This window comes from Haliotis rufescens, unplaced genomic scaffold, assembly GCF_023055435.1.
Source record: "Haliotis rufescens isolate VD_foot unplaced genomic scaffold, xgHalRufe1.0.p SCAF_7, whole genome shotgun sequence".
NCBI classification, from domain to species: domain Eukaryota; kingdom Metazoa; phylum Mollusca; class Gastropoda; order Lepetellida; family Haliotidae; genus Haliotis; species Haliotis rufescens.
Genome location: NW_025964361.1, coordinates 7039353 through 7063189, shown reverse-complemented (window position 1 = coordinate 7063189; position 23837 = coordinate 7039353). Strand labels below are relative to the sequence as shown.

General features: G+C 40.5%; 1 long non-coding RNA gene across 1 annotated transcript; it reads right to left on the bottom strand.

Annotated features, from left to right (window-relative positions):
• Nucleotides 1-672: 672 nt before the first annotated feature.
• On the bottom strand, nt 673-21135 carry LOC125376174. The gene is made up of 3 exons (XR_007219081.1): nt 20872-21135; nt 16758-16816; nt 673-926 (listed from the first exon to the last, which is right to left on the bottom strand). It is a non-coding gene; the product is annotated as an uncharacterized LOC125376174 (long non-coding RNA).
• Between the last annotated feature and the right edge of the window lie 2702 nt (nt 21136-23837).

Here is a 23837-nt window from a genome sequence, read left to right as displayed (position 1 = left end):
GCACACACACACACACACACACACACACACACACACACACACACACACACACACACACACACACACACACACACACACACACACACACACACTCACACACACACACACACACACACACACACACACACTCACTCACTAACTCACTCACTCACAAACACTTACCTTAAATTGTCGTTTGACAAGGGAATCTATTCATACGACTATCCCAGTGCGACCTGTCTGTTGAATGTGAAATCCAAGTAATAGTTCAATTTGTAGTTTTTGTGGAGCAGTGCATTATTCAGTTGAGGGGTAATCACCCGATTTGGTATTGTTACACATGGACTTGTCGCGTGTAACTGACAAATGAGGTTACGAGATATAGATATGAGTGTCCACGTTATCAGTACACAATAGTAGCAAGGCCAATATGCAGGTGAGCACTGTTTATGTGACAGCTGAACAGAGAGTCTGCACACATTCTGCTGATCGGATGTGATTCCAGCAGACCCTGAGGAACAGGCATTGATGAATGCGGCCCCAATTCTGCAGCATGCGTTGGTACAGATTTCCAAGATATTTCAGTGAGTGAGTGAGTGAGTGAGTGAGTGAGTGAGTTTGGTTTTACGCCGCTTTTAGCAATATTCCAGCAATATCACGGCGGAGGACACCAGAAATGGGCTTCACACATTGTACCCATGTCGGTAATCGAACCCGGGTCTTCGGCGTGACGAGCGAACGCTTTAACCACTAGGCTACCCGACAGCCCCAAAAGATATTTCAGCTAATAAGTCTTAACTTAGTATCCTCTAGCTGTGCATATGTAAAAGTTTTGTAAAAATACCTCTGAATGTGTTGTAGTTCCAATATGTCCACAACAGGCGAAGACAGTCTGAACCTTCTTGCGACTTACACGCCTACATTCCAACTTGTGAACAGACAGCAGCCTGTCAAAATTCATTGTGCGTTTTTTTGGTTTGTATTTATATCATGCATATGTAAATATTCTATTGAAGATAAAAAAAAAATTAAGCTGGGTCATGATAAACGAAAGTGCCTTTGGACCAGGGACTTATGGTAAACGGCGAATAGTAGTTACACTTGGCCCAGGGAGTTTAATGCTAAGAATGTCTTTACGCATATAGTTCTCTATTTCCTACGTCAAATGCTCACTGAGCGGAGAAATTATGGATGTCATTTTCTTTATTATGAGGAACAACGTTTCGAAGTATATTTAGGTGAATAAATGCTATGAAGCAGAGAACACTATGTTCCTGTAGAACAACAAAGTAATAAGATAACAAAGGTAGAAACTTGACTCGAGTCTAGACCAGAAAAACCAGTGGTTGATATCATGAGCCTCGATCTACACAATTTGGATACAATGACATTAACCAAGTCAGTCAGCCTCCCCCAACTGATCCTCTCTATTCTAAATGAACCTTGTCAAGTTTCAGACTGTCGAGTCTAAAGGACATGCCAACATCATGAGAAAAGGAGTGAGTGAGTGAGTGAGTTCGGTTTAACGCCGCTTTTAACATTATTCCAGTTATATCAAGGCGTGTCAGCTTAACATTAGAAAAGGACTCGACAATGAGAATCTCTGTTTTAGTGTGGATTTTGTTTGGCCGGAAGTTCAAGGTCATCCATGTAAAGGAGGTTAGTAAGAGGTGTTGAGATTTGTACTGGGTAGGTCCAGGTCCTTCCTCTGTGCTAAGCAGAAAGATTAAAGAATTCAGGGACAAACAGAAAAGCAAAGGACAAAAAGAATCGCCCTGAAATATTCTTCATCTAATAGAAATGGGTTCCGAATACATCTCAAGTTGAGTTGACCAGCAATTCATTAAAGACTTGAGTAAAACAAGTAGCCGCTCGGGGAGGTCAATACATTTCAGTGACTTCAAAATCCATTTGTGAGATACAGAATCATAAGCTTTTCTGTAGTCTATCCAGCACACTGAGAGGTTATGATGGTGAGTTTTAGCCTCTTCAATAATCTTTTTTTTTTCTTTTTTTTTTCTTTTTTTTTAAACCAGCAATGGATCATTACAATCCTAAGATCCCTTTCTGGCTCCTTTCTGCTCCATGCAAAAAAAAAATGTCATTGGAAGCCATCTTCCCGAGGCAAGAGAGTTAACTGACTTTGAAAGTCCAGTTTCCACCCTTGCCGAACTAGGCTGGAATTCCTGGGCTCGATCGTAGCGCCACCAATGACTATTACCAGTTATGTCCCTTCTAAGCCTCTCCTATGGACCAATCAGATTCCACCTCTCGTATCACTTGCATTTGCTTCAAACAAAATGGCGGCGCCAAGTCAGGACGATCTGCTCGATAATCAAGATCTATATCTACGTTGCGATATGCATCAATTCACGTGAGCACCTTGCTTAGAAACATGAAAAGATTTTGAAAATATTTGTTGACAATGAGTTGGCGGTGCACATGCTTTGCAAATCCTTTGGCAGTTTACGAACTGGATTTCGATTTCGTTGCGCGATTTTGATTGGACTATGCTGGACTCGTTAGTCCAGCCAAATTGTAACTCCATAATACCGGCCTAGTTCGGCAAGGGTGGAAACTGGACTTTTATAGTCAGTTAACACACTTGCATCGGGAAGATGTTGGCAGCGCAGTCAATGACATAAGCTATGCAAGACCCTCTGGAAATATTTTGAACTGTGTGTTCAAACAAGTAATAGGGCGGAAGTTTTCAGGGTCAGTCAAATCACCTTTCTTTGGGAGAAGTATTGTTGGCCCTTTGCACAACCAAAGCGGAACATCTACTGTATCCACAAAAGAATGAGTGAGTGAGTTGCGTTTAACGCCGCTTTTAACAGTATTCCAGTTATATCGCGGCGTGGCAGCTTAATGTGGGAGGAAAGCCCGAAGTTATACAGGTCTCAGACGTTTACCACCCACGAGCACGGGTATGGTGCTGACAACCGGGATTCGAACCCACAATCATAGGTTTCTGGCGTGTCCAGGGGACGCAACTCTGCACAGCGAATCGCGGCGCCTTAGACGACTGGGCCACCGTGCCCCCACAAAAGAATGAAAACAGTGAAGTAATGGCGTTTGACCACAGTTAAACTTTTCAACGTTTTATTTCAACTTTTTATAAAATGATGTGACCTGAGTAAAGTTTATTCTGGCAATTCCGAATTTAACTAGAAAACATACCGTTTTGATGATACACGATACATTTTTTATTTCAATGAATTAAATTCCACATAACATATCTTAGAGAAATACAATATATTCAATACCATATATACACAATATATAAAATACACAAATCAAATAAACTAACCTAGATAATGAAATCCTCAAAACACAAACACCGAGTTCCAAGAATATACATAATATTCCAAATCCAACATCAGCGTCTACCTCAAACCCGCTACTACAATTTGGAGCCCCCAGTGAGAAATGACGGCCAGAGAGTGAGACCCGTCCCCCGGGACAGATAGAGGGGGAGACACCATGTCATGTGGTGATACGTGAGTCAGTGACCATATTGTGGCATGTGACTGTATTTGGTGCTAGTGCTATAATGTATAGCGTTGGCGTATATTGGTGCTTGTGTAACTCTACTGAGAACTGTCTGTAAAACTGAAAGGTAAAATGAAACATCTGAAAAATCTACCTGCTATATTTAAATACATAAAACTTGAAATTCACATGCATGTAGCTAATCTAATAACGATTTTATAAGCACTTCCGGTTCAGTTACCTTGACCTTCAGTCTTAGCTCTGAACTGCGTAGAGATTATAATTATAAATGTTCAAGATGTTGTGTACACAGATGTGTTGGGACGTGTACTTCACATTGATTGACCTTGATATTCAACGTTATCCAGTCAGACACGAAAACATACCTGTTGCAAAGTATGGCTGTGTTATAGATATGAATATCTAGACCATACTAACAGTTCTAAATCGTTTCATTATTCACGAAGTAATCCGGAATTTCGTGAAACTTTAACTATGTTTCATAATTTGGCTTCTAGTAAGCTTAATGTAATATGGAGATAACTCGAAACTTGATCCTGTCAAGACTCCGCCTAAGAACGGGATGCACGGATGAATCATAACGAAAAGGTGTTTGCAGAAGCAGAAGCATCCCAAACCTCACATTTTCTTGAATTCGCCAAAATGTCCCATCAGCAACATACATCTTGAATCGTTTAGACTATACTACATCAGGTTACAGCAGACCTAACACGTCACTTCCGGTTTGGGAAAACACGTATCAAAAGCTGTACAACATTCAACCAGAAAGTCCCCAACCTCAGGCTACATTAATAACAAAGTTAGACGCATTTTCGGTGTACTGACCTTGACCTTCACTCTCAGACACATATGTATATACAGTTTCATAAAATTCAAATTACAGATATTCAATATAGGAAACGTTCACAGACCAGACACTCTCATAAAGTTGATTACATAACACTGAGTAGTTTAGGCGCAAGGCAGTCTGTGTACTTATGTAGATAAAGACGCTGCTCCCTTGTCAACAGAAACACATATAGTTTAAACAGCTCTGACTGATACCGAGCTACAATGTCAACAAGCCTCTCCCAAATTTGCATTTGTGTGTGTGTGTGGTTGCTTGTACTTGTCCTGACTTATGCCGATCAATAGTTCTACAATTCTGCAGTTTAACATGAATACCCCACTGACAAAGTACACAGAATCAGAGCCGACCAGTCCTTGTTTTAGCCAGACAGGGTAACAACCATCTTTTTTCCTAGAGGATCTTATCTTTGAGGAAGTCCATCGTTTTACTTATTGTTTTCTCAGTAAACTTCACATGACACTTTCTTTCACATCTGACAAATTTGAACCTTTGAAGATGTAGCTGTACCTATGGTCACCACGATCAGGGTCAAAATGCTCCATGAATCAAGGAACAGAGTTTGTCCTTACGTGTGCGTGTGGTATAGTAGAGTAAAATGTGGAAACTGCATTATGTGAATGAGATGAAAGTTCTTCGTTTAAGGTATTAAGAATCTTGCGTAATCTTTTACACAGGGATTTTGTGGTACATTTGCTGGACCCGGCAATATATCTGTCTTTGTAAGGAATTTTTATGGAAGTTGTTAAGTTCATAGAAAACGCAAGTAAAATGCCACCAGGTTAATCCACAGTACCCTCATCATATTTATCATCAGTATCGTTGGGCCTAAAATAAACTTCGAAATAACCTTGCGTGTTTTATTATTTTTATATTCTTTTAGTTTTCAACCTCAAATTCACTCAAATGCTCATGATATAGTCGGAATCTTACAATTGTTACCATCCAGAGAAGTCTTCTGAAACTATGGACGCCCATGCAACAGTTCTTTGGACACTCGCAAAAACTTGTAATTATCAAGACGGTGAAGAAAGCTTCGTCGGGGATCGAACAGTAATGGGGATCAGTGGCAATAACACATGGAAGCATTTGTTACAAGATACAAAACTGAAGTCCTGCATAGATATGTGCCGTGCACACGCAACTGCAGCTCGACACTTGAAAACCATCAGCAAAACTGAGGCGGTTAAAGCTCCATCCAAGAAACATACGATTCTGAAGCAAGGCGTGATACCTGCCAAAAGAATAGGACTGCATACAAGTACAGTCAAAATGGTTGTGGGTATGTAGGTTCTGTGGAACAAAACGTGTTTGGAAGAGATCGGTGTCCTGCAAGAGATCGGTGTCCTGCAAGTGGAAATCATGTTCCAAATGTGGAAAGGAAACCCATTTTGCTGTGAAATGCCAAAAAGACGCAGTCATAAAACAGAAAATGGTGAATGCATTTGATGAGAATGATGGAACAGGAATACTCAGATGGTCCAGAGGCTGAGCAATATATATATGGACACCAAAGAACAGGTTAACAGTGTAGACAAGCGATGTCCAAAGATGATCTTTGCAAAGATGAAAATAGATGATACAGAGCTGACGTTGCAGTTGGACTGTGGGGCCACAGTGATATTTTAAACCCGAGTCACTGTATAAAGACATATTCAGAGAATGAGCTGTAAGATGCGTCAACAACAATGTCAATAATGAGTGTACACGAGTAGCATAGAGAAGGAATTTTAACAATGGACGGAAATACAATTTGGAAATGATCGGACTAAATGGGGACTCTTTAGTGTCCAGAGCTGTACAAAAACAGATGAAACTAATAACCGTTAATCATGCCTGTTACCTCATCAAAAGATACACATGCATGTAAAAAGGTAAACCCAAATATGGTTTGGTTTTGGTTTGGTTTGTTGTTTCACGCCGCACTCAGCAATATTCCAGTTATATGACAGCGGTCTGAAAGTAATCGAGTCTGGACAAGACAATCCAGTGATTAATATCATGAGCATCGATCCAGACAATTGGGATCACTCGAGTTGGATCATGACAGAAAACTCATCGCATTTCTTGATCAAGTTGAACCAGTCTAAGCTGAAGCTGAAGACACCGAAGTTCCGCATCTATGGAATATCCTTGCCTGAACCACCAGGGTTGTAGTACTTTGATCACGCTCACACACTCACTCACTCACTCACTCACTCCTAAAATAGTCGTTCCACAAGAGAATCTATTCATACGACCATTCCAGTGCCTCCTATGTGAAATGTGAAACCCAAGATATATTTCGTTTTGTATTTATTTTCTTGTGGTCCAGTGCATTCAGGTGAGGGGTAACGTTACAATCTGGTATAGTTACGCAAGGTTGTGATTGACAAGGGAGTTTTAGAGTGTGTACGATATCAGTACACAATAACAGTCAGATAAGATAAAGTTACGTTTACGTTATGTCATAATAAACGAAATTGCCTTTGGAACGTTTACTTCACATTGAGTGACCTTGTCATTCAACGTCATCCAGTCAGACACGGAAACATTACTTGTTGCAGAGTATAGCCGTGTTACAAATATGAATATCTAGACTGTACTTACAGATCTTAATGGCTTGATTAATCATGAAGAATTTCGTAAAACTGTTTCATAATTTGACCTCTATCGACCTTGATGTTAACCCAAAATTTGATCCGATAAAGACCCCGCCTTAGATAGGATGCCGATATGAATTATAACTAGAAGGTGTTTTGTATAGAATGTACATGCAAAAGAAGAAGAATCCCAATCCACAAATTTTCCTGAAGGCCCTAACACCTTCCCATCAGAAACATACATCATGAACCATTTAAACTATATTTCATAAGCTGACAGTGGACTAACACATCACTTGCTTGATTACAGTGTTAAAACCTACACCGTAAAGTCGCTCCTAATTGTAAAAAAAAAGCTGTTCATCCATATATCGTATCCTTAATATTACTTCCGGTTTGGGAAAACGTCCAGTGTTTTGCAACATTGAACCAGAAAGTCCCGTACCTCCAGCTACTTTTAAAATAGTTGGCATTTCGCCCATTTCTCTCTTGGTTCCCTACACTTGTGAAGTAACACGCATGCTTCACAATGTGCCGTGCTAAGTACAGGGTAATATGAGGTCGGACGCAAGACTCTCCGGCGGGAGGCGTGGCATATGACCTACATGTACAGTCTGTGATAACGATTGGTACGTGTTAAGGCTGGGACGAGTCCAAATTTACTATCCGGGTACCCAACCCCCTATTACCCGACCCTACCCGGTACCCGCTGTAGGTCACAAGAGAGGGGTACAAAGTGTCTGATTGGGATACGTTTGTTCATACTCCTGTCAAAATATATTTAGATACACATAGCTCTGGTCATGCATACACTGAAGTTGACTTAAGTTATATAATTATGCAAACATATAAAGTCAGAAGGATTGTGTGTAAAGTCAGAAAGATATTTGTCACTTATTGTGTAACCATAGTGTTCTAAATATGTTTTCACATTAAACAATATAATCACGTGACTTAGTACGGATCCGGGTAGTCCTGTGGGTACCCGGGTCCTACTCAGTACCCACCCGACCCGAGTACCCGAGTTACCCGTCTCAGCCCTAGTACGTGTTCTGAGAATATAATATACTCATTGAAACGAATAATGTAAAATATAGGGAAATATAGCTTTACTGTCAGTAAATTTGAAATAACTTGCATACAAAGTTAACACATACATCACAATCAAATGTTGAGCTATGCTTCTGTGCATTGTTATCAATCCGTATTTGGTAGACAAGGCTGCATGGGAACCCAAGAAAGCATATACCTTGGCTGTTATGAAAATGAGTGTTCCCTTACAATTTTTTTCTCTCTCAGCAGAAATTCAATGGAACTTGGATGCAGTTTCATAAACTTTTTGAAAATTAGGAGCAGCTTTTATTTTAGTTTTAGTTTTGTACTTTAAAACTTTAATGTCTGAGACCATGTACTTTCCTGCACTGCAATATGATGTATCTTTAATAGTTTACTTGATATATGCTGTATATTTGTATTACTAGAGTGATTGTATTAGTGACAAGTATTCATCAAAAATCCAAATCTTCAATCCAAACACAACGATATAATGTGTTTCATGAATGTTATTTCTGAAAAGACTCTAAAATGCTGTACAATTTGAAACTATAAACCCAAAATAGTCATTTCACAAAGGAATATATTCATCTCCTGTCCGTCGAATGTGAAACCCAAGATTTAGTTAGCTTTGTATTTTTAGTGTGGAACAGTGTCTTCAGGTGAGGGGTAACCTTACAATCTGATCTGGTAGAGTTACGAAAGGTTCTGATTAATAAATGTGGTTAAGAGTGTGTTCGTTATCAGTACCTCTCTCTCGAGAAGTTGGTGAAAGCCACGGGTATGGTGCTTACAAAGCAATGGGATCATGTTTAAACCCACAATTTGCAGATCTTTTCAATCAAGAAGTCAGACAGTAAAGCTGAGCTGGCTGGATTCTATGGCCTAATCAGTATTTCTGTTAAATCAGGAGGTGTCAGCTCCGTGTAGATGGAAAGCCTGAAGTCTTAGATGCTCATGATGTTGGTGAAAGCCACGAGTATAGTGCTTACAAAACAATGGGAACATCAGAGCAAGTCTGTTGTTTGAACCCACGATTTGCAGATCCAAGCACAACTAAAGGATGTAACATCTCTCTCTCTCTCTCTCTCTCTCTCTCTCTCTCTCTCTCTCTCTCTCTCTCTCTCTCTCTCTCTCTCTCTGGTTCGATCCCGGCCGCGTCATACCAAAAGACGTTAAAAGATGGTACTTGTTGTTACCCTGTCTTGCGTTCGGCATTAAGGGGCTAAAACAAGGAGTGGTCGGCTCGGAGTCAGTATACTGTGTCTGAGTGGGGTATTCATGTTAAACTGCGGCATGGTATCTCAGTGAGCTGGCACTATGAATCGGCATCAGTTTGGACTAGTTCAAGCAGTCACACAAACGCACACACGAACATGCACGTCGCTATATAAGTGCAATAATCTTGGACGAGACTTTAAACCCCATTTCACCACCACAACTATTTTACTGGGCCAAGAGCATTAGACAAAAATTAACAACAAACCTGACAACAAATAGGTAGAAAGCTCAAAATTGTATATGCCTTCACTGGAACTTTAATGGGGGACATTTTGAAAAAGCCACTCTGGGGAACTTGGGGAACTTTGTGTCGGGGGCATTTCCCCGTTTGTTATGAAATAATTTAATTTTCCGGAATATAACGACAAAAACAGTATATGATAAATACTTACTCCTGACGGGAGAAAAGGAGATAAATTATCTCCTTTCCTCCCGTCACTCGATGAGAGAAACGTAATATTTCACTCGACACTTGAAATATCATCTCTATCTCTCTCGCGTTCTAGTTTTTTGGTGGAGCAGTGCATTGTTCAGTTGAGGGATAACAATCTGGAATAGTTACACAAGGACATATCGCTTGTAACTCACAAATGAGGTGACGAGATGTAGATATGTGTGTCCATGTTATCAGTACACAATTACAATAAGGCCTTTATGCCGGTGAGCAGTCTGCACACATTCTGCTCATCGGGTAGTGAGTCCAGTAGACCCTGAAGAACACTGAAGCATTGAGGAAGGCATTCTCAGAGACCGATCGTCGCCTCAAATCTGCAGCATGTGTTCTAAAAGATTTCCAAGATACTGTCAATCTTGAAATTTAGTATCTTAGTATCTTTTAGCTGTGCATGCGTAAAAGTTGTGTTAAAATACCTCTGAATTTACAACATGATGTTGTTGTTGATGTTGTTGTTGTTGTTGTTCGAATATGGAGTGAGTGAGTTGCAATTGGGTTTAAAGCCGCTTTTAACAGTATTCCAGTTATATCGCGGCGTGTCAGCTTAATGTGGGAGGAAAGCCCGCAGTGATGCAGGTCTCAAACATTTACACTTCGGTGAAACCCACGAGCACGGTTATTACACGCCTACATTCACATAAGTTCGTTGTGTTTTGTTTTGTTTTGTGTAATGTTTGTGTGATGCGGGGCGTGTGCAAAGGTAATAGAGACCATCTTTACGTTTTGGTAATAGTTGTGATTGTTTGTAAATTAAGATAAAAAAATAATTTCCTTTGTAATACACTGGAATTTTGTTCATCGAGAAAATTAACTTTAACTCATCTATATAATGTCCTGTTGTTTTGTAAAATCATCATAATATATATTTGTAAGGATTAAAAAAATCATATATTTATAAGAACAAAAATCTTCACATATTTATAAGGACAAAAATCATCATTACTTTTTTATTTGATTGTAATCTTTTTTCAACAAAATAATATTGTCAACACTGCATCTGCCTCGTTAACCCCTGTACCAAAATATAGACTTCCTCCTGAGCAGGGGGCACGGGTGGCCCAGTCGTCTAAGGCGCCGCGATTCGCTGTGCAGAGTTGCGTCCCTTGGGCACGCCAGAAACCTGTGATTGTGGTTTCGAATCCCGGTTCGCCCCGATTATGTTTCTAGGTATGTCAGCACCATACCCGAAGTAGTAAACGTCTGAGACCTGCATCACTTCGGGCTTTCCTCCCACGTTAAGCTGACACGCCGCGATATAACTGGAATACTGTTAAAAGCGGCGTTAAACCCAACTCACTCACTCCTCCTGAGCAAGTTGTTTCCTACCACCTCCTTACGGTAATACATTAAATGGAGTTTTCAATCATTTTGAAGGATAACCTTAACACAGCAGTTACTAAGCTCACTGACATTGTGATATGTTGTGCTACAAGTGGTGGTGCTGTTTCACCATGCATCTCAGCCAGGCTGGTTTGACAGTGAGTGTCAGAATATGAAATCTAAGTAATCATAAGTATTTATGTCTTAACAACTTCAGAAATCACAAGTGTGATTCAAACTTACACAAATATGTAAGTGCAAGATCAGAATTTGAAAAATTTGTGAACGTAAGAAAAAACTGTATTACATAAAATTGAGTGAAGAAATTAAGCTAGCAGGGCATTGTGGAGATTTGAAACGTTTTGGAAAATACTTAAGAAGTCGTTACGTAAAAAATCACCGGACAGTTCTATAACTACTCTTGTATGGCTGTCCTATTTTCAGAATGTATTTAATCCGACGTGCATGACGGCAAAAACAGAATTTGATCTAACAATATCTGATTTTTAGATACTCATGTGTGTGATAAATGTACTGAACTTCCATTCACGGAAGAATTGTTCTCTCGTGAGATGACGGAACAAGAAGTGAGAGAAGCAGTAAAAAGTATTGAAAATGGTAAAGCGTCAGGCGTCCCGTCAGAATTCTCCAAAACATCAGGAGATTTTCTAATACCATATTTGTTGGTTTTATTTAATAAAATCCTTGATAAGGGTATTTTCCCCGATGAATGGAATATTGAAACGAAAATGTCTTTATACAAATCAGGAAATGTCAGTCAAACAAACAATTGCAGAGGTATATCTGTTTTGAATGTCGTGGGAAAACTATTTGCATTTATTGTTGACAAACGACTTAGAATTTGGCTTGAAGTAAATGATATGATATCTGAAGCTCAAGCAGGGTTTCGCTCTGAGTATTCTACAGTTGACAATATATTTCTTCTACAGTCACTTTGCTTGAAATATTTATGTGAACCTAGAGGTCGTCTTTTTTGCGCATTTGTTGATTTCCGCAAAGCTTTTGATTACGTGGATAGTAAAATAATCTGATGTGCCTATTGATCACTAAAGGATGTCGTGGAAAACTCTCAATAGTTCTTAAGAATATGTATTCCTCAGTCAAAGCATGTATTAAAACTGACTCGGGTATAACTCCTTGTTTTACTACTTCCAGTGGCGTTCGTCAAGATTGCGTCATAAGCCCATTCTTATTCATTCAAAGTTTACAAAGAATGTCATCACGGTGTGTTTGTTATACAAGACATTGTAGATATTATGTTATTGTTGTTCGCGGATGATGTTGCTCTGGTGTCCTACTATACTCGCCACATAAAGAAACTGTGCACGGAGAAAATATAGAGGCAATAATGAGGCAACAACAGGTGGCAACACATTTCCAATGCCATCGTAACACGATATCGGCATTGGTGAGGCGTTATCAGAACACAAATGACGTTGCCGACCACCCACGTTCAGGACGTCCCCGAGTAACGACGCCAAGACAGAACAGTTGGATTCGAGTTACACATCTCCGACACAGGTTCCCAACGGCAGTAACGACGTCCCAGACAATTTCTGGACTGCGCCGTATCCATCCCAACACTGTCAGGAATCGTTTACGTCAGTACGGGATTCGACCACGACGCCCTGCCATACGTCCCATCCTGACACACCGTCATCGAGTCAACCGTCCAAGATGGTGTCGAAATCATGTACGCCAACCTCGAATATGGTGGAGAAATGTTGTCTTTACAGATGAATCGAGGTTCAACATTTCCCATTGTGACGGGCGCCAACGTGTCTACCGGCGTTTGGGAGAACGTTATACACGCAACTGTATTGTGGAGAGGAATCGTTTTGGAGGTGGCTCTGTGATGATTTGGGGTGGGATAACAGCACGGCACCGAACCCCTTTGGGGGTTGTTCAGGGCAATCTCACCGGTGATGGCTACAGAGATCAGATTCTGAGGCCTGTGGTCATTCCTTTCCTGCATCGTCATGGCCCGGGATTGACATTTCAACAGGACAACGCTCGTCCTCACACGGCTAGGATCGCAATGGATTTCCTTCACCATAACAATGTCATGTTACTGTCATGGCCTGCAAATTCTCCAGATCTCTCCCCAATAGAGCATGTGTGGGATGAAATGGAGCGCCGTCTGCGTCGTCTTCCACATCCTCCAGATAACGTCCGTGACTTGGCACAGGATTTGAGGAGGATATGGCAGGCCATTCCCCAGGCCTTCCAGGCCCATTTGGTGGACTCCATGCGTCGCCGATGCACTGCTGTGATTCACGCACAGGGTGGTCATACCCGTTATTGACTTTGTGACTTTGTCGTTTTACCCCCTACTCCATTTTGATCTTCTGACGTCATCGTAACAGATGTTGTTCAGGTCCCGTTGACATTAAATCAACCTGAGAAACTCTGAAAACATTCCATCACCATTTGCCCCAACGAGTAACACTTCTGTATCAAATTTCCTTCTTGTATTTGAACACATGACGCTAGGGGTATATCATTGTCAATACATTGTCATTGTGTGTACACATGTGTAGGGCAGAAAGCCACGAGGCTCCTTCGTGATCAACTCCCCTTCTTGAAGGTTACGGGAAAAAGCGAGAGGTGACGGAATGCCACGAGCTGCACACGTTACTTACGTTGTCAAGCGAAAAACGCCGTTGCCCTAAATGACATATAAGCTGGCCGATTTTTTTTGTCTGGACCCGGATACATCAAACCTCCATTAACAAATTGGAACACTGAACATTAATGATTAATTCAAATGTATTGTTAGTTAATGGCGACAGGTCATAAACCAGTGGTACTTTAAGGATAGGGTTTATATCAAGGTGTGAAATTAGAATATTCCGCTATAATTTTCAAACAATTCCTTCTTAGAAAACGGTACGTTTTGTTTGCTATCATCTGCATTGAGTTGAGCTGGATGTAGATTGAAATAGCTTTTCTCTCGACTCGAAAGTTTGAAAGTACCAAATGCCAAATGCATCACATCTGACGTTCAGTTTATGATGTACAAACGTGTTGTTGGCGTATCCATGATAAACACAAAGTGTTTTGTTGGAGCCTGTATTTCATCAACATATAAGTACATATTTCTGGAAATGTTAAGATTAATGACACAAGGCACAAGTAGCACACACGACACACGTTGTCAAGCGAGAAACAATGCCGTGTATGAAATGTAAGCTTGCACGTTGCAAGCGAGAAACAATGCCCTGTTTTGACTTCTGTCTGGACCCGGTTGTTTCAAGCCCTCATTAACTAATTGATCATAAAACCCCAATGGTTCATTACATCGTTAATGTTTCATCAGTTAATGGCGGCATTAAAATTCGTTTACAAATTCGGTATTAAACTGTTTTTAACTAGCGGTACTTTCAGTATACGATTTCCATCAACGTGTCATTACATTAGGGTATTTCCCAACATTTTCCGACAAATCCTTGTCATATTTTGTTTGCTGTCATCTGCATTCGGTTCTAGATGTAGATGGAAATACAGTTAACTACGGTTATAACGAACACGCTTATAACGAACTGACGGATATAACGAACTTACTTATTGGTCCCGACTACTTGCTGTAGTCATGCTGTTTATGTACTTATAACGAACTACGGTTATAACGAACTAAAATTAGTAGTCCCTTTGAGTTCGTTATAACCGTAGTTTACTGTAGCAGTTCTCTTGACTCGAACGTTTTGTTAACATAACTGTCACATGTATCACTTCTGACGTTCATAAGAAAACCTACACCTTTATGGATAAAAACTTAGGTTCTTACTCCGTTATCAACCTAGAATACCCACAACCATGTTATGAGACGTGTATACATGATATGTTGTGATACGCAGGAGACATTAACCACAACAGATAATAGATAATAAATAGCATGGATAACAACGGTGTATATGGCTTCATTACCCCGGTGACATTTGACATTTGTACTGTACAACTGGCTTCATCCAATTATCTGTGCGCTATTCTGTGTGCTAAGTGGAACGCGCACTTGACAATCAGACGGAACACTCAGTGTCCTCGTGTTGGGTTTATTGAACCCTTATGGTTGATCTTATTGTTTCATTAGTTAATAGCGGCAATCAAATTCATTTAACTATCATTAACTAATGGAACTTTCATTTTACGATTTTTTATCAACGTATCATTTCCTTAGTGTATTTCACTATAATGTGTTAGCAAACGACTTTTTTGTTTCACCTCATCTGCATTGAGTTAGCTGGATGTACAAGGAAATAACCGTTCTCTTACCTCAAAGGTCCAATAAGTAATAATACCAAGTGCATCACTTCTGACTTTCAGTTTGTGTACTTAACTTGATTAGAGGTTTCAACGCAAAAAACACAAAGTAAACAAGTAATGGATAACCAATAGTATGGATATCAGTTGTATATCTGGTTTCATGTGTACCATTTGTTACTTTTACTGTACACTGGCTTCATCCTATTATGGAGCGCCTCCGTGGTCTAGTGGAAGAGCGTCCGCCCGGAGAGCGGAAGGTCCGGGGTTCGATCCCCGGCCGCGTCAAACCTAAAGACGTTAAAAGATGGTACTTGTTGTTACCCTGTCTGGCGCTCGGCATTAATTTATTTTTTAAGGGGCTAAAACAAGGACTGGTCGGCTCGGAGTCAGTATACTGTGTCTGGGTGGGGTATCCATGTTAAACTGCGGCATAATATCTCAGTGTGCTAGCACTATAAATCGGCATCAGTCAGGACTAGTACAAACAGCCACACACACACATACACGTGCATGCACGTCGCTCTATAAGCGCAATAATCTTGGACGCGACGTTAAACCCCATTTCACCTCACCTCATCCTATTATCTGTGCGCTATTCTGTGTGGAACGCGCACTTGGCAAATTGACTCAGTGTCCTCGTGTAATCGGGTCCAGATACCGGTGCCCTACACATGTGACATGTACACTAAGATGCACAATACAGGGCAATATGACGTCAAAGGCATGGGCTCCAGGTGGTAGGTGTGGAATATGACCCTAATATGCAGTCTGCGATAACGATCGATACGTGTTATGATAATATAATAATAGGTTATATCATGTCATTTCAAGGTCATACGACGCAGTGACTATTGTGACCCACAGTAGGAGAGATCAGCCTAGGACTTTAAAACAGCGTTCTTATTGAGTCCGAGGCTGATTTTTGTCAAAAGTTATTTAACAGAAAACAAGATCGAGTTGATGTCTTGGCGTCTGGTCCTTGTACACATTTTTAAAACACAGCAGGATTGAGAAATTTCTACTCGATCGTGTAACTTTTGACAAAAAAGCATTTTCTATCAAGATGTCGGATAGTAATGTGAAGCTAGCTGGGTTTTATGATCTAAACAGTATTTCAGTTAACTCAGGACGTGTCAGCTAAATTTAGGTGGAAAGCCCGAAGTGATGCAAGTTTGAAGCGTTCGCGACTTTGGTGAAAGCCACGAGCACGGATATGGTGTTTACAAAACAAAAGGATCATCAGAGCAAGTCTGTTGTTTGAAAACACAATTAGCATATCCAAGCAAATCAAAGCAAATCTGTTGCTTGAAACCCCACAATTGGCAGATCCAAGCACGACTAAGGAGCCCAAACAACGAAGTCAGCCACACGTACTTTCAATTACACGTTCACACACGTACATATATATCTAATGTCTCTCTCTCACAAATTCACTCACACTTACCTAAAATTGTCGTTTCATAAGGGAATCTATTCATACAACTGTCCCAGTTCCAGTGCCACCTGTGTGTCGAGTGTGAAATCCAAATTGTAGTTCGTGTTGTAGTTTTTGTGTGGAGCAGTGCATTATTCAGTTAAGGGGTAACGTTACAATCTGGTATAGCTACTCAAGGACATGTCGCTTGTAACTCACAAATGAGGTTACGAGATGTAGATATATGTGTACATGTTATCAGTACACAATTACAATAAGGCCTTTATGCCGGTGAGCAGGTTATTGTGACAAGTTATCAGAGAGTCCACACACATTCTGCTGATCGGGCAGTGATTCCAGTAGACCCTGAAGAACTTTGAAGCATTCTAGGCATTCTCAGAACCGATTGTGGCCCCATTTCTGCAGCATGGGTTCTTAAACATTTCCAAGACATTTCGGCTAAAAAGTCTTAACTTAGTATATCATAGCTGTGCACATGTAAAAGTTGTGTCTAAAGAGCTATGAGTTTACAAAATAATGGAGTAGTTGTTGTTGTTGTTGTTGTTGTTGTTGTTGTTGTTGTTCCAATATGACCACCATAGCCGTAGTGAGCCTCCACAGGAACTACACGCCTACATTCACTTAAGTTAGTTGTGTTTTTTTGTTTTTTTGTATGATGTTTTGGGGGTGTTGTATTCATATCTTACATATATTCATATAATATTTAGGATAATGTTTTTACGATGTGTCATAATAACGAAAGTATCTTTGGAACAGGGGCTTATAGTAAGTGGCGGACAGTGGTTACTCTTGGCTCAGGGAGTAAAGGTAGTATTTTTCTATTTAAAGAATATATTACTGTGTTTTCTATATAAGATACCAACAAAGCGGGACGTGTGGAAAGCTAATGGAGCCCATCTTTACGTTTTAATTTTAGTTGTGTTGGTTTGTAAATTGTGCAAAGCTCATGAAGCCCATTTTTACGTTTTGATTTTATATTTGTTTGTTTGTAAACTAAGATAAGGACATAATTTCCTATGTAATATGTTTGAATTTTGTTAATCGAGAAAATTAACTTTAACTCATCTATATTATGTCCTGTTGTTTTGTAAAATCATTATATATATATATATATATATATATATATATATATATATATATATATATATAAGGACAAAAAAGGACAAAAATCTTCATTGAAGTTTTGATTTGATGGGAATCTTTTGATCTAAATAATTTTATGTCTGACACCATTGGGGAAAATCTTACATTAATCTGAGAAACTCTGAAAACATTCCTTCACCATTTGCCCCAACGAGTAACCCTTCTGTAGCAAATTTCCTTCTAGATCTTGTATTGGAACACATGACGCTAGGGGTAAATCATTGTCAATACATTGTCATTGTGTGTACACATTGTGTAAGTCAATCTCTTTGAGAGTTAAATAGTATAATATGCTCATGCAGGTAAACATTTGTATGATTGTAGTTTGGGCCAGTGATCTAATACTGTTTGTCTGTCTGTCGTTTATCAATCACCTGTGAATACATACGTCCGCTCTGTCCCTGCAGTTGTGACCGTGTCTATCTTCAGTAAGTTATTGAAAGGAGGCCGTTTAAAACTCATGGATGGACAATTGAACGTTACTCCATGTGTGAACCTTCCCTGCCTTTAAAAAAATGTGTAGAGCAGAAAGCCACGAGGTTGGGGACGCTGAACACTAATGGTTCATTCAAGTCTTATTGTTTGATGAGTTAGTGACGCCAGGCCATCAAACTATCATTAACTAAAGGTACTTTAAGCACACGTTTTACATCAACGTGTGATTAAATTAGAGTATTCAACTATAATTTTCAAACAATTCCTTCTTGAAAAACGGCGCATTTTGTCGCCTATCATCTGCATTGATTAGAGCTGGATGTAGATTGAAATTATATAGAGGTTCTCTCGACTCGAGGTGAGGTGTGTGTGTGTTAATGTGGCTGCTTGTACTAGTCCGGACTGATGCCGATTTATAGCGCTAGCCCACTGAGATACCATGCCGCAGTTTAACATGAATACCCCACTCAGACACAGTATACTGACTGCGAGCCGACCAGTCCTTGTTTTAGCCCCTTAATGCCGAGCGCGAGACAGGGTAACAACAAGTACCATCTTTGAACGTCTTTTTGGTATGACGCGGCCGGGGATTGATGCCCGGACCTTCCGCTCTCCGGGCGGACGCTCTACCACTAGACCACGGAGGCGGTCTCTCTCGACTCGAAAGTTTGAAAGTAATAAATGCCAAATGCATCACTTCTGACATTCAGTTTGTGATGTGTTTTTTAGGCATCAATGATAAACACAAAGTGTTTATATTAGTCCCTGCATTTCCACAACATATTAGTGCTAATTTCTGGGAATGTTAAGTTTAATGAGAGGTTCATGATATGACGGAATGCCATGAGGCTAAGGCACGCGTTGCACACGTTGTCAGGCCAGAAACATTAGCGTGTATGAAATGTAAACTGGACCGGGGATCGAACCCCGGACCTTCCACTCTACGGACGGACGCTCTACCGGTAGAGCCCCTTAATGCCGCGCGCCAGATAGGGTAACAACAAGTACCATCTTTTAACGTCTTTTGGTGTGACGCGACCGATGATCGAGCCCCGGACTTTCAAATCAACCGACTCCACTAGACCACGGAGGCGGTCGTTCAGTTTGAGATGTTGTTTACTTGATTGGAGGTTTCAACGGAAATACAAAGTAAACAGGTGAGGGATAACAAATAGTATGGATACCAACTGTATATGTGGCTTCATTACCTGTGTGCCATTTGACATTTTTACTGTACACCTGGCTTCATCCTATTATCTGTGTACTATTCTGTGTGCTAGGCGTAACGCGCACTTGACAATCCCACTCAGTGTCCTCCTGTAATCGGGTCCAGATACCGGTGCCCTACACGTGGGACGTGTACAGTAACATGCATGATGCACGTTGTGCCATGGTAGTAAGTACAGGGCGATATGAGGTCGAAGCCATGGGTTTCAGGTGGTAGGTGTGGAATATGACCCTAATATGCAGTCTGCGATAACGATCTATACGTGTTATGATAATATAATAATAGGTTATATCATGTCATTTTGAGGTCATACTCACTATTGTGACCCACAGTAGGAGAGATTTGAGTTTAAAACAACAGCGTTCTTATTGAGTCCGAGGCTGATTTTTGTCAAAAGTTGTTAAACAGAAAACAAGATCGAGTTGATGTCTTGGCGTCTGGCCGCTGTACACATTTTTAAAACACAGCTGGATTGAGAAGTCTCTTCTTGATGGTGTTACTTTTGACAAAAAGCATTTTCCAGTAAAGATGTCGGATTGTTTTGTGGGGCTAGCTGGGGTTTATGATCTAAACAGTATTTCGGTTAAATCAGAGCGTGTTAGCTTTATGTAGGTGGAAAGCCCAAAGTGATGCAAGTTTGAGGCGTTCGCGGCTTTGGTGAAAGCCACGAGCACGGATATCGTGTTTACAAAACAAAAGGATCATAAGAGCAAATCTATTGCTTGAAACCCCACAATTAGCAGATCCAAGCAAATCAGAGCAAATCTGTTGCTTGAAAACACACAATTTGCAGATCCAAGCACAACTAAGTAGCCTAACTCTGTACAGCGAAGTCACTAACACTCACCTAAGATTGCACGTTCGAACACGCAGGCACGCACACGCAAACGCACACGCAGACGCATAAGCAAACACGCACAAACGTATCTGATGTGTATGATAATCAGATAATCAGGGGATAAACAGTTGTTCTCTCCCTCAGGCGCCGCGATTCGCTGTGCAGAGTTGCGTCCCTTGGGTACGCCGGAAACCTTTGATTGTGGGTTCGAATCCCGGTTCGCCCTGATTATGTTTCTAGGTTTGTCAGCACCGTACCCGTGCTCGTGGGTTTCACCGAAGTGGTAAACGTCTTCGACCTGTATCGCATCACTTCGGGCTTTCAACCAACATTAAGCTGACACGCCGTGATATAACTGGAATACTTTTAAAAGCGGCACTCAACCCAACGCACTCACTCACTCACACACACACACACACACACACACACACACACACATATACACTCACTCACTCACTCACTCACTCACAAACACTTACCTTAAATTGTCGTTTGACAAGGGAATCTATTCATACGACTATCCCAGTGCGACCTGTCTGTTGAATGTGAAGTCCAAGTATTAGTTCACTTTGTAGTTTTTGTGGAGCAGTGCATTATTCAGTTGAGGGGTAACCATACAATCTGGTACAGTTACCCAAGGACAGGTCGCGAGGTTACGAGATATAGATATGAGTGTCCATGTTATCAGTACACAATAGCAGCAAGGCCAATATGCCGGTGAGCAGGTTTATGTGACGCTGAACCGAGAGTCTGCACACATTCTGCTGATCGGATGTGATTCCAGCAGATCCTGAGGAACAGGCATTGATTAATGCGGCCCCAATTCTGCAGCACGTGTTGGTACAGATTTCCAAGATATTTCAGCCAATAAGTATTAACTTATTATCTTATAGCTGTGCATATGTAAAAGTTCTGTAAAAATACCTCTGAATTTGTTGTAGTTCCAATATGCCCATCACGAAGACAGTCTAAGTCTCCTTGCGAACTACACGCCTACATTTCCACTGGTGAGCAGACAACAGCCTGTCAAAATTCATTGTGCGTTGTTTTGGTTTGTATTCATATCTTGCATATATAAATATTCTATTGAAGATATAGTTTTTGAAGCTGTGTCATTATAAAGGAAAGTGCCTTTAGACCAGGGTCTTATGGTATACGGCCAATAGTAGTTACGCTTGGCCCAGGGAGTTTAATGCTAAGAATTTCTTTACGCATATAGTTCTCTATTTCCTACGTCAAATGCTCACTGAGCGGAGAAATTATGGATGTCAACTTCTTTGTTATGAGGAACAACGTTTCGAAGTATATTTAGGTGAATAAATGCTATGAAGCAGAGAACACTATGTACCTGTAAGAACAACAAAGTAATAAGATAACAAAGGTTGAAACTTGACTCGAGTTTGGCCCAGAAAATCCAGTGATTAATATCATGAGCCTCGATCGAAACAATTTGGATACAATGACATTAACCAAGTCAGTCAGCCTCCCCCAAATGATCCTCTCTCTTCTAAATGCACCTTGTCAAGTTTCAGACTGTCAAGACTAAAGGACATGCCAACATCATTAGAAAAGGACTCGACAAGGAGAATCTCTGTTTTAGTGTGGATTTTCCTTTGGCGGGAAGTTCAAGGTCATCCATGTAAAGGAGGTGAGTAAGATGTGTTGAGATCTGTACTGGGTAGGTCCAGGATGATAACCTTCCTCTGTGCTAAGCAGAAAGCTTAAAGAATTCAGGGACAAACAGAAAAACAAAGGACAAAAAGAATCGCCCTAAAATATTCTTCATCTAATAGAAATGGGTTCCGAAGTCAACACCTACCCCTGCGAATACATCTCAAGTTGAGTTGACAAGCAATTCATTTAAGACTTGAGTAAAACAAGTAGCCGCTCGGGGAGGTCAATACATTTCAGTGACTTCAAAATCCATTTGTGAGATACAGAATCATAAGCTTTTCTGTAGTCTATCCAGCACACTGAGAGGTTATGGTGGTGAGTTTTAGCCTCTTCAATGATCATTTGTTTTTACAAGCAATGGATCATTACAATCCTAAGATCCCTTTCTGGCTCCTTTCTGCTCCATGTAAAAAATGTCATTGGAAGCCATCTCCCCGAGGCAAGAGAATTAACTGACTTTAAAAGTTCAGTTTCCACCCTTGCCGAACTAGGCTGGAATTCCTTGGCTCGATCGTAGCGCCACCAATGGCTATTACCAGTTATGTCCCTTCTGAGCCTCTCCTATGGACCAATCAGATTCCACCTCTCGTATCACTTGCATTTGCTTCAAACAAAATGGCGGCGCCAAGTCAGGACGATTTGCTCGATAGTCAAGATATATATATTGTGATAAAACGGGTCTTACATCGCGATATGCATCAAATCACGTGAGCACCTTGATTAAAAACATGAAAAGATTTTGAAAATATTTGTTGACAACGAGTTCGCGGTGCACACGTTTTGCAAATGCTCCAATCGACCGAAATCTGCATGACAGTTTACGAACAGGATTTCGATTTCGTTGCGCGATTTTGATTGGACTATGCATGAACTCGTTAGTCCAGCCAAGTTCGGCAAGAGTGGAAACTGGACTTTTATAGTCAGTTAACACACTTGCCTCGGGAAGATGTTGGAAGCGCAGTCAATGACACAAGATCTGCAAGACCCTCTGGAAATATTTTGAACTGTGCGTTCAAACAAGTAACAGGGCGGAAGTTTTCAGGGTCAGTCAAATCACCTTTCTTTGGGAGAAGTATTGTTCGCCCTTTGCACAACCAAAGCGGAACATCTACTGTATCCACAAAAGAATGAAAACAGTGAAGTAATGGCGTTTGGCCACATGTGAACAGTTTCAACTTTTCAACGTTTTATTTCAACTTTTTATAGAATGACGTGACCTGAGTAAAGTTTATTCTGGCAATACCGTATTTAACTAAATAACATACCGTATTGATGATAAACGATACATTTTTTATTTCAATGAATTAAATTCCAGATAATATATCTTAGAGAAATACAATATATACAAGACCATATACAATATATAAAAAACACAAATCAGATAAACTAACCTGGATAATGAAATCCTCCAAACAAAAACACCGAGTTCCAAGAATATATATAATATTCCAAATCCAAAATCAGCAATCTACCTCATACCCGCTGCTACATTTTGGAGCCCCCAGTGAGGGGAGACAGCCAAAGAGTGAGACCCGTCCCCAGATACAGATACCGGGTGAGAAACCATATCATGTGGTGATACGTGAGCCATTGACCATATTGTGGCATCTGACTGTATTTGTGTGAGTGGGCGTATATTGGTGCTTGTGTAACTCTACTGAGTACTGTCTGTAAAACTGAAAGCTAAAATGAAACATCTAAAAAATCTACCTGCTATATTCAAATACATAAAACTTGACCAGGCCACAGAAATTCCCATGGATGTAGCTTA